Below are 10,850 nucleotides of genomic sequence, written 5' to 3'. Positions count from 1 at the left end.
CTGTGTTGCCCATGTGGCTTCATTGCCGGTTTTGATATGGGCAACCTATTTTTTTGCCAAGAAAATTGTAAAAGTTCATCTTATATTTAAAAATAAGATGAACTAATACTTAATACTTAGTAGTTAATAGTTATATACTTATACAGTTACACAGTTAATACTTAATACTTAGGTACATGATTACATATTTACATCATACATGCAATATTCATACACGATTGTTTATTTGTGTAGAGAAAATTATTTTGGTGTTGTTAAGTGACTTATACCATCATTTTGAATGCAACAGTCATCATTCCATGGCTAGGGTTTAGGTCACTGCTCTCTCACATCACCATTGGTCTAAGTATTGGCGCATGTCAAGGCAAAGCCTAGCCAAATGCAAGTCTTCTACTTAGTTATATCAACTCAAATCCAGATACGTCCATTCCTCGCCCCTGGGGATCCTTTCCGGTAGCCTTCACACTAGAGTCAACATAGTCCCTGACTACGGACTCATCAACCCTATTGGTCATCCACATATAGTAAACGGGAAGTTCTCATGTCCCCTCACAGATTGGTTACCGATCTTGAGCGCCCATGAGCCCAAGTCTATCCATATGCAACCCTACCAATAAATGGCCCCCTCATTGTGATTCACGTCCTCTCACGGGTTGGTTACCGGTCTTGAGTGCCCGTGAATCCCCATTGCTGCCACAGGTCGTTCTGTCTCAATACCCTTCCGAATCAGGTCTGATATAAAGGGATATTCTTAGCCAAACACTGCTAGATAGCCCTAGGTATGACAATCAATAATTCGGGAAAGCGTCGATGGGCAGCTTCGGAGAACATCCCATACTATTCCCTTCGATGTCCAAGGACAGAAATGTCACTAGGACATTCCCCAATCCCAAATCATACCTATTCAATCACATCATGATTCCATACAAATCACATTCATACTCATATTCATATCATAGTCCAAGTCACATTTACAATACTATATCATCAATTCCAATATGTAAATAACAATATGAATACACTAACGTAATTACCGAAGTATCATGATGTAAAGAAAATAAAACATCAGTAACTAGGTCATGCATTCATATCACAACACAATAAGACATGTAAATAGGCATATTGTGAGTTGGAATACTCACCTCGAAATCCGAACTTATAGTCTTCAATAGAGATATTAGAGATCAATACCAAAACCACCTAAACAAGCTTGACAAAACATGTATAAGTCATAAGAAGTAAATCCAAGAGATAGGAGTCAAAATAGAGCAAAATCGAAGTTACTGTCAGCATTGATCGATTGGTTGGTATACTGGCCCAGTCGACCAACCAGTCAACCAACAGAGTCACTACGAGACATAATTGATGTTTCTGATCCGAAACTTGATTTTCATGATCCGAAACATCACCAAACTTGGAGGAGACTTCTACGACAGTATTCTAACACTAAAGAGCAAGACTAAACACTAACAATGATCAACATACATAGATACTAAATTGGAAACAAAACTTTCTATAAAAGTAAAAATCAAGAATTTCGATGAAAGCATACTATGAGTTCAAAGAAAGACTAGAGATGATAGGGTTTCATTCTAGTAAAGAGAAATCAGAAATCATACTCTAAACCATCATGATTCACAGATCTAATCATGCTAAGAATCGAATCAAAGAAAGATAATATGACATCATGAAGAACTTACAAAGGTTAAGGTTAAGATCACTATGATGATCACAAAACCTTAAGAATAAAAGAGATTAGTGAAAAGATGGTTGCTAACAGAGAATGCAACATCATCTTCACTGTCTCAAACAATAAGAAATAGCAAATCAGAGATGAAGAAGAAGATGAGAGAATAGACAAACCTTAGATGCAAGAAGAGGAAGGATTGCTTGAGTTCTTGCAAGAATATCACCAAGGAAGCAAAAGAGAAGCTTGGAATGGAGTCCCCACACGTTCCAAAGGGCTTAGGAGGCAGAGGAGACGAATTAATCTCGAGGTTTGATTAAATAGGAAGCTAAAAACCCAAAACAGAAGGTTTTCTTGAATTTCAGATCTGGTTGGTCGATTGGTTGGTCTACTAGCCCCAATTGACCAACCAGTCGACCAAGCATAGTTTAGAAACTTCGGACAGGGATTCGGAGGACTATACGGGGTCAAATTGAGTGGGGCTTTCTCCTTCAAGTCAATCAAGAAGTCTAGTTTCCGAAAATACCTTCAGACTGAGCACGGGAGTTCGTTAGGTACTTCAAATAATTCACCCATCTTCGATGCGCAGTTTCTCACTAAACACTGACAATGCTTCCAAGTATGGAGCACCATCAACAATATCCATGGGTTTCGGGTCACACACCATGTCTTTTATAGAGAGGGCCCACAAAGACTTCTTCCTTCACTTTGGGACCTTGGATTTACCCTAAGGAAAGGTTTGACATGATTTCCTAAGGCTTTCAAAGGATAGAAACACTGTTATCATGGTCCAACTTCAAGGTCAAACATTGAACAGACCTTTCTTCACACAAAACAGATAGAGTATCCTAGCTAGGTTTGGGCTGGATTTCATAGGTGCCGTCCTATACGGTGCCTTTAACACAAGAGAGGCTCCTGGAATCAATTCTATCATGAATTCTTATTCTCTTTCTAGAGGCAAACCCCATAAGTCTTCTGAAAAGACATCCACGAAGTCTCTTACTACTTCGACTTCTTCAATTCTCTTCTCTTTCTTGCTTCCATTCCCGGTTGAAGTGTTAAGTGATGCACTTTCCATATGACCCTTCCCATGATCCCTGGATGGCACCAAGATACTTTTCCTTAGTTCACCAAGCAACCATAGAGTTGAAATCAACTTTATACACTTGCTTGATGAGAGTAACAATAATGCTCACTTTACATTATGGATGTTCATGTAAACAAGGCATAATAACATCATTAACCCATCTGCAACTTGCTTGTAGATGAGTAGAACAAGCTAGCCATTGGCATTTGTGGTGTTCGATTACTGTCTTCACTTTTAACTCTTCACTTTGTAAGATTTTAGAGGCATTTATCCTCCATTTGCATCCAACTACTGAACAATGTGCCGTCACACATACTTTATCTAAATTGTCAAATGTCAACTCAAATACAACATGGATAACCACATCAAGTAGCTTCTATCAGAATGCATAAAAATTTTCAAACATTTGATCAACACGCATAGGAAAAGGATATTCCTAGGGTAGGCAACAAATTCAATATTGCCCCTCATAGGATCTACTTCAACAATATTCTACTTTGTGTTCAAGGACTTCATTTTTGAGTCATCATCACTATAAAGCTCGATATTAGCTATAGCAAAAGTGATTGATGAATCCCCATACTTGTTGAAATGTTGAAGTAAAAGGAAATGAACATTAATTATATATATACAAAAACTTCTTTATAACTTTTGTTTCTATCTCAACCAACATTTTAGTATAATAAACACTATTATAACATTAATATTAGATGTTTCGACTTACTGAATGCTTTCAGCATTTTGGAAAGGAGTTGGTTGACTTTCTATATGAGACATTGTATCCTACATCAATAGTAGAAATTAAACATAGATACATATTGAACTAAACAGAATGAGATAGATAAATTCAAAATAGAAATCATGTTAGATGATTAATCAAAGAACAAAGAAAACTATATTAAAATTGTTCAAGACTTCTAGATTATAAAGTTGAGTGTAAAGAACAATTGTTCTATATAGACATTGAGAAATTTTTAAACTAAGAATCAATTGTTCTTTGAAAACAACAATCAAGTTTCAAGCAATTGATTACTGAAATTGTTTGAAATTCTGTGTAGACACATGAACTTTTAAACCATATAGCTTTTGAATTTGAACTTTTAATAAGATGGTGCTATTCTACTAAAAGAAATTCCATGTTATTGGGTATAATTATTGAAAAATTACATAGACAAGATATTGCATGAAGAACTCAAGAGAAAGTACAATTATGTATAAAGAACACATATTAGTTATTGCAATTAAGTACAAAGAACACATACATGTGTTAGAATATTAATAAAATATTCCACATAAGATGGGCTTCGTTGATTGTGTTACACTTTGATTTGGTTTCCTTATTGGTCTAAAATGGGAAATATATGGTTACTAAAACTTTTATATGTACTGGCTAATGTGGCTAATAGGGACCGTTAGATCTTGATGGACGATCTAATGAGTTTGCTTATATAAAGGATGTTAGGTCCCTCCTCTAAACCCAAATTGATCACATTATTCTTTGCACATACAACGTTAGTTCAAAGAGGTTGTTCCATCGAGCTAGTGAATTGGGAGGAGTCTAGAGGAGAAGATCTAGCATCAAGTTGATCATAAAATCAACTTCAGGTTCGTTCTTCGTGGGAGGCTAAAGAAGAGATTTCGCTGTGCTTCATCTCCAATGGATCCTAAAGAAGATATGTTCATCATCTTATACTATTATTATACTAAGGTGTTTTTAATTGATCTATGCAATCTTGGATAGATTTATTCTTGCATGTGGCATCAGAGCCTATATAAAATTGATTAAAAACCCATAAGAATGTTGAATGATGAATTTAGGGCTCCATAATCGAACCTATACAATATTAGAATTTTTTTCTCTTAAGTTTTCATCAAAACTGTACAATTTTTTGCCAATAACCTTTTTCTAGAAAAGATCTTGAAAATCCGAGACCATCTTTACGTAGATCTTAAGAAAACAAAGAGATTGATATATTATGGGTCACCATCGGACTCCAGATGCGCTGCCAGAATCCAGCAACTGTTTTCTGAAATTTTTAATGAATTTTTAATTAATATTTATGCTAACATGGCATTTTGATCGGTCAACGAGTCGGGCCGATCCGACCGATTACCCGACAAGATGACCCAAATCTGAGACCCATTGGGTCATCTAGGTCGACCGGTTGACCCGTCAACGGTCTGACCGAATGGTTTGTTTCGAGTGGACCAATTTGATACTTCGACCATTTGATGACCCAACTCAGTTGCGACCCAGCAAATTGATCCACCAGTACTACGAGTCAACTTGTTTTGACCAGTTAACATTTTGATTTCAATTTGGTTTGGTTCGACCGAATATGGTTTCTGAGTTTGTAGACTATTTTTATTGTTGGCTGACCGGTTTGGATTTAATTGTATGTAAAAATAAAAAAATTCCAGTAATAGTATATGTTCAGTATTTTAAGTGTTTCGTATGGAATTTTGAAGTGTTCTCTTAGGGTTTTATGTTTTGACCCTTTCGAACGCAATAGAACCATTTTCAGACCAAATTTCAACCCTATATATGTGAAATGTAATATATCATGTTTTGGTTTAGCCGATAATAAAAAAAGATATTTGGAATGCTATATATTTAGTACTTTTTAATTTCTGGCTAAACCGTAAGGAATTTTGAAGTGTTATGTTGGACCTTACGTTTTGGACCCTTCTGGATACAATGGAAGCATTTTTAAGACCAAATTCCACACACACACACACACATATATATATGAAACATGATTTGACAATGTTTATGTTGTCTTTTGTAACTTCACTGTTGGGCAAATTTATTAACATGGTTTTTTTATTTTGTCATATGGTTTTATACTTTGAGCATGTTTTATATGGTTATTATGCAATTGTAAGATACATTTCATTTGTGCTTAATAAAGTTATGATTGTCTTTTGGTAATCCTGAAGTTTTTCTTCAAACAATGTATTAGTATCATAGTATGTATTGTAATTTTATCGGCAATCCAACCCCTTGCTATTCGGTTAAAATTATAACTAATATCATATTGTGGGTAATGTAAAGTATATCCCAGCATGAGAGAGTTTCATGAGCTTGATTGTGGGTGAGTGCCAAAGTGGCACTCATTGTTAGGTTTGTGGAATATCAATAATCTAAGGTAATGGGATGTCTCTTGGTGTTAATACATCTTTATACACCAAAATGTGGTAAGTGCATATTGACATTCAGAGGGTGACACATCCAACATATGGTTGGGAATTGACTGAGTCAAGAAGTTTATACACCCAAAGGTGGTAGATCTAAGATATGAACACTTTCATGGCGCTGATATGTGAGGAGTATCACTGTCACACTCCACTCAGCCGGATCCGGTCATACCCGAATACCCGTGGGGGTGATACACCACAAGATCTAGGTTCAATGAAAACTCCACACAACATATGATATAGCATAATTAAAAGGGCATAAATAAATTAAGTTCAAATAATCAATTATCAAATATGAAATAAAAGGATTACAGTTGTCCAAAACTTCCAATCAAAAGCTAAACATCAGAGCTCTAAGAAAAAAAGGAAGCCTGCAGTGGAAATATTCAAGAGTCTTGGTAGAAGATACCCTCGCCTCTTCCAAAAGAAATCAACGTATAAATATAGAAAAGGGACATGAAAGATATTAAAGATTTCCTAAGGATGACAAGGTCTCTATCACTAAAAGCCGACTCCGTAGGAGCAATTGAGGCACGAGCATGTAGCTTCATGCGCTTCCACTTCCTCCTCATTGTACCTTCCACAAAGCTTCTTTGCGACGTATCCTCCACTTGAAAGGGGGTCGCATATCCTGTAAGAAAGTCTAAGAAACATAGAAAAAAATAAAGGAATGAGTTCACAAAACTCTGTGAGGTTAACTGATATCCATGTCATACATTCATCCAAATTCCACATCATAATCCATAAGATAACAATGTAATTGTAATACAAATAAAAATATGCATGATGATATGATGCTCCTAACTCTGTTATGTAGTCTCTAAGGTAGACACGCTTTTAAGTATAAACACCAATCTCCTTTGGGCAGTCTTAGTCACTCTCCCTCAACAAGAGACGTCTATTGGGTTCTTTGCGGTTGTTGGGTAAAGTCCTGTCTAACCGTGGTTAGGGTATAGGTCACCACTCTCTCACATCACCATTTGGTATGAGATTTTGTGCGTGTCAAGGATAATACCAAGCCCAGTACAAGGTCATACGATCTCGTACTATATATGGTTCGGATATCTCCCCTCATGCTTAGTGTCCTTTGGTTTGATACCTTCCCACTTATGAATGGACTCCTCAATAGGAGGCATCTGTTGGACCCCATTCCTTAACCCAGCGGTCATCCACATATAATGGACAGGATGCTCTCCATGTCCTCTCACAGTTAGTTATCGGTCTTGAGTGCCTAAGAACCCTTATCAATTATATGCAACCTTACCTCTCTATGATGTTAGTGGACCTGTTTGACATCCAGGACCCAGCCACTAGCATCACGAGTTAACCGGCTTCAATACCCCTATCAGAAGGGTAGTAGTACTCATAAGGATTCCTAGCCCAACACTTCTAAACAACTATCAATCATGTATTCTAGTCTAGATGGAATCACATAAGGTCACTAGGGTAATGGGCGAGCCCACACCCCTACTTGATAATACAAGGTAAGGAGAATAATATCATTACCCCTCTTTCATCTCATACATTGTTATATCATTTTCATATCAATAATATAAGATTCAAAACCTAGGAGAAATACTCAAACAATTAATCTTACATTCCATTCGCGCAAAGTCACACATAAGCATATCATGGTAGATAGAAATTTACAACAATTTACATCAACAATAGAATTTAAAATAGTAACAATTAATTATATAAAACATGGTTAGTCATTTCGTGCCTTTCACTTTATTTCTTTTCGCCAAAGTCCAAAATTCACTCCCACAAGTCAATGACTAAAAGATAAATAAACCTATTCATGCAAGAGGATTAATAATCACAAATTAGAGTCAACTGGATTTCAAAAGATATCCTAAAATCTTCCCACGAAAACACAATTTGAAAACTAAGTTCAAACTCACCGTTTTCAATCTAGTTCAGCCGAAAAAAGAAAAAAAAAAAAAAAAAAAAACTATTTTGCCACAGATTCGGAGTTGAATTGAAACGAAACTTTGGGAAAGTCTAATTGGCAGTAAAAGGATCCTATGGGTACTCTCAATTTGATCCAATTCAATCTAGATCAAAAAACCCCAAATTTGGCTCTCCCAAATCACCCGCGGGTGTCTTAGAAAATCAAAATGCAAAATCTTTCACAAGGATTTGCACCATAATCTCTTATACAAAAGAGCAACCTCAAAACAAGAAATCAAGAGTAAACAATAAACCTAACATGCTCCCACTACCACAATCTCACCAAAAGAGAGAAGAAAAGTTCCCACAAAATTGTGTCTAAGAGAAGGGTTTAAGAATTTTCACCTTTCTTAACGTTCCCGCAATGATCTGAGTCACAATGCACCTTCGATTGGATGAGATCCGCTCTTCTCCTTGGTTTCTCCTCTTTCCATAGCCTTAACCTCGTTCTAGAATTAAAAAAATGCGTTTAGAGGTGAGCTAAAACATAAAATAGGGTTTTAAAACCCAAAATTCCGATTTTGTCTCGTAACTAAAAAAGAGATGGGGGGTTGGGTCACCCAACCAGTCCATGGTTGGACCTCCAAATGGACTCCAATATTGATGATTTTTTGCTTGAATTAAAGGTTTTTCAATTATTTACATTTGGACACCTTAATCTCATCAATTGGACTCTCCATTGCCGGTCTACGGATGTGCCAAAATCATCTTTTAACGGATCCACATCCTCTCTAATTCCTTTCCATGCAATTCCTTACAATTCCCTCATAGGATTGTGCCACGTGGCATTTAAGTAATCCAACGGTTACTCAACAAACTAGAGTTTAAATAAAATTCAAATTTATGGGTGGGTTTAAATGAAATTCAAATTTAGTTTAAATTGGGTAACCGTTGGATCACTTAAATGTCACATGGCACAATCCTATGAGGGAATTGTAGGGAATTGCATGGAAAGGAATGACAGAGGATGTGAATCCTCTTTTAACACCATCGTGATTAATCTTCTCTCTCCTCTTAAACTCTAGGAGAGTTGTCAAATCATCACTAGGGTCATCCACAATCATTGGGTCTACTTTCGAACTATTGGACTCGACTCAAATGGCCCATAGTTGTCGCCGACTCGAGGCCTGGGTTCATGGTCTTGGAAACATTGGTCAAAGGGTTAGAAATCCGGGGGATTTCACAATCACAACTGTATGCCATGAATTCTGCTCAAAGGTGTTTCCATGATGATATATATGTACTCTTTCTAGTGATGCACTTAGAAATACATGTTATCCACATTATGATAATAAAGTGAGGGAGTTTTTCACAACTATATATCATGAATTCTACCCAAAGGTGTTTTCATGATGATATATGTGTGCTCTTTCTAGTGATGTACTTATAAGTTACATATTAATGTACTAAAAAGTGAGGGAATATCATAATTGTATGTCATGAATTATGCCAAAAAGTGTTAACATTATGATATATGTGTGCTCTTTTTAGCAGTGTACTTATAAGTTATATAATGTGTTAATAAAGTATACATTGTTTGATGTTAGTCACGTTTTCTATCAACAATAATGTGATTGTTATTCATATTTTTATAAAGTCAAACTTAAGAAATTGTAGAGGATGTATCATTTACTATGGAAATAGTAGATGACCACACCTTTTTAGTTCTTGAGAAACTGATGGATACGACTCATGAGAGTAGAAAAGACAAAAGTTGATTTATACTGCAGAGGTGAAAAGTAATTATGCTTACTTATTGCCCATTAAAAAGTCCATCAAGGAACACTTGAAGAGTTGTTTACCCACTGAATGCACTGTTTTGAAATCACTCAGTATAGTAGTACAAAGGTTTTGAGTCTCATCTAGTGTTGAAATAAGTATATTTTTGTAAGAGTTATTTATCATAAGGTATGATGATTTTGGAGGAGTTAGGGATTATGTCATTAGGATGGTTGTTTTTCAAAACAAAATTTAAGACTCCTAATGTTTTTTTTCATTACTCTTATTATTATCCATCAACGCCCTTAGCATCTTCCACTAAGTTTGGAATTATAAAGACCAATTACTCTTTCCAAGATGAAACTTTGTTATTATAAGCATCAATACTTATAAAAAAATGCTCAAGGTAAAGATAAAGAGTCCGGTCAGACTAACATTTGGGACTTATAAAAGCTTAATGATAAAAGGGAGATGACTGTTGCTTTTTGTTAGTAGAAGTTGCATCGAGTATAAGGCCCAGTTAGCCAAGTGCAAAAATAAAAGGTATTGATTCTTTGGTTCTCGTTTAAGAATTCGATTTTCTCTTGTCCCATTCAGTTTTGGTGACTAGATAGTGGCCCTTATTAGCCACCTTGTGTATAAATTAGTATTTCATCATATTTATTGATAACAACTTCTAATATGGTTTTTGTGTACTCAATTAAAGAAGTGTATGAATCTCTTAAGATATTCAAGATTTTAAGACTGAAGTTGAGAAACAGTAAGAAAAAATCACAAAAATTGTTAGATCTGACAAGGGAGGAGAGTATTATGGTAGACATGAGGATGCTGGACAGCTTAGAGGCCCACTTACCAAATACTTGGAAGATTAGAGTATAGTTGGTCAGTTTACTATGCTTGACAGTCCTGAGCAAAATGGTGTAACAAAAAGGCTTAATCACACCCTTATGGACACAGTGAGGAGTATGGTTAAAAGAACTAATTTATCTGAAATTTTTTATAAGGTGAAGCCTTGATAATAGTCATTTACATCATTGATTATGTCCCTTTCCAAACATGTTCCTTTGGCTCCCTTTCCATTGCAGATTATTATTGAATCGAATTTGAACCATCTTAAAGTTTGGGGTTGTTCTGCAAAGCTAAGGATGTATAATCCAGTATTGCAGAAGTTGGAACCTAAAAGTTTTCATTACTAATTTGTTTCTT

The sequence above is a fragment of the Hakea prostrata genome, chromosome 10 (genome assembly GCF_041222555.1).
Source record: "Hakea prostrata isolate BN-2017 chromosome 10, UWA_Hpros_2, whole genome shotgun sequence".
Taxonomy (NCBI): domain Eukaryota; kingdom Viridiplantae; phylum Streptophyta; class Magnoliopsida; order Proteales; family Proteaceae; genus Hakea; species Hakea prostrata.
Note: the sequence above shows the minus strand (reverse complement) of the source record.